The sequence below is a fragment of the Silurus meridionalis genome, chromosome 16, assembly GCF_014805685.1.
Source record: "Silurus meridionalis isolate SWU-2019-XX chromosome 16, ASM1480568v1, whole genome shotgun sequence".
Classification (NCBI taxonomy): domain Eukaryota; kingdom Metazoa; phylum Chordata; class Actinopteri; order Siluriformes; family Siluridae; genus Silurus; species Silurus meridionalis.
The window spans coordinates 16,909,454-16,911,953 of NC_060899.1; positions in this window are offsets into that span (position 1 = coordinate 16,909,454).

Consider the following 2,500-nt stretch of genomic DNA (forward strand, 5'->3'; position numbering starts at 1 on the left):
GCTAATGTCAGCTAACCTGACAGGATCTCTGAGAAAAACCATGTGCACAAGACGTGTTGGACATTTCTGACAGGATTTTTATTGATTTTATTTAAGCTAAGGCTAGCTGGCTAGCTAATACAAGCTAACCCATATAGATCATGTATACTGCATTTATTAACTTTAAATGTTTTTTTTTTATAAATGTTTAGAAACTTGACCCCAGACGAGCGCAAACCTGACCTGCTGCTTATGTGTGACAGTGCTAGCACCAGCTAACCTGACAGGACTGATCTACACCAGCGTTCCCTCACAGACTGCTTCAGGGTTATTTTCAGCAGAGATCAAAATCCTACATTTCTTCATAAATCTCTCCCTGTAGCTTTTTATTAGACCAAATTCTGCCATGAGAAATGACACCTGGGGTTAAAAACACCACACACACAGACATGACGCCCAGAACCACAGCTTTCACACGACCTCTTCAGATCCAAAGCCTCCAGATTGTGGAAGTTAAAAGCCTTGTGGGAGCTCAAACACAAAAACAATCCAACCTTCTGCTGTTTCCTTCTCACATTATCACCATCACATCATGCAGCAGCAGAGCTAATCCAGCCAGAACCCCAACCCGAACCCAACCCGAACCCAACGCCCACAGAACCACAACACCATAAAGAGCTATAAAGCTGCAACAAGACCCATTAATGTGTTTACTGTGTGTTTACACACACTCTCACATAGTTTCACACACTCTTACACACTTTCACACACTCTGACACACTTTCACACACTCACAGACCCTTTACACACTCTCACACACACACACACACACACACTTACACACTTTCACACACTTGCACATACTTTTACACACTCTCACACTCTCACATACTTTCACACACTCTCCCTCACACACACACACACACACACACACACACACACACACACACACACACACACACACATATATATATATATATGCAGAGTGTTATATAAGTGTTTTCTGCTTGGCTGAGGTTTGTGAGGCTGAAATATATTTTGGAGAAACTTGAGCACAACACAGAGATCCAGCTGGAGATCACATAGGAAAAATACACAAACTCTCTCTCTCTCTCTCTCTCTCTCTCTCTCTCTCTCTCTCTCTCTCTCTCTCTCTCTCTCTCTCTCTCTCTCTCTCTCTCTCTCTCTCTCTCTCTCTCTCTCTCTCTCCTCTCTCTCTCTCTCTCTCTCTCTCTCTCTCTCTCTCTCTCTCTCTCTCTCTCTCTCTCTCTCTCTCTCTCTCTCTCTCTCTCTCTTTCTCTCTCTCTCTCTCTCTCTCTCTCTCTCTCTCTCTCTCTCTCTCTCTCTCTCTCTCTCTCTCTCTCTCTCTCTCTCTCTCTCTCTCTCTCTCTTTCTCTTTCTCTCTCTGGATGTAAAACCTGATAAATATTACATTTCTATACACAAAATTAATCATTACATTATATTACTTTATTGAGTTGAGGATTATAATAGTAATAATAGTAGTAATATTAATAATAATGATGAGTATCATTATTACAATTATAACAAGAGCAATAATAATAATAATAATAATAATAATAATAATAATAATAATTATTATTATTATTATTAATCAGCTACTGCCCTCGTGTGGTCACGATCAGAAGCGCATCCGGCTGCCTTCTTCATGACATCTTTAATTTGTTTATATATATAAAAATAATAAATGATACAGAGGAATATTCAGTAAAACACCATTATGTTTATATTTATTTACAAGTAACACCAGTCGTATTGTATTAAATGTTTTGGTCAGACTGAGTGGTGTAATAAATAAATAAAACTGAAACTCAGTTAGTCCTATTTCAGGATGTCCGACATCAATGGAACCATTGTGTTGGTAAAACACAAAAAACTACAGCTGTGTGTGTGTGTGTGTGTGTGTGTGTGTGTGTGTGTGTGTGTGTGTGTGTGTGTGTTCGGACTATTTATTTTATAATGAATGACTTTCAGGAAAAGTTGAGGGGACTATAATGACTCATCATGTACTGGTCAGGTGATAGACCAATGAGATGTTCTGTAGCATGCCCCGCCCCCAGGGTGTGTCTTGCTGTGCAGTAGCATTGTGTTAGCAGGGAATGTGGTTCATCAGCATTTTCCTCTGTTCACGTTTCTAACATGTCTGCATGTATTGTTAGGAAGTGGGCGGGGTTGAGTGATTGTGTTTGCTGCAGGGTGAAGCAGGGTGAAGTGGCTAAAGCAGTGTGAAGCAGTGTGAAGTGGGTGAAGCAGTGTGAAGTGGGTGAAGCAGGGTGAAGTGGGTGAAGCAGGGTGAAGTGGGTGAAGTGGGTGAAGTGGGTGAAGCAGTGTGAAGTGGGTGAAGCAGGGTGAAGTGGGTGAAGCAGTGTGAAGCAGGGTGAAGTGGGTGAAGCAGGGTAAAGTGGCTAAAGCAGTGTGAAGCAGTGTGAAGTGGGTGAAGCAGTGTGAAGTGGGTGAAGCAGGGTGAAGTGGGTGAAGTGGGTGAAGCAGTGTGAAGTGG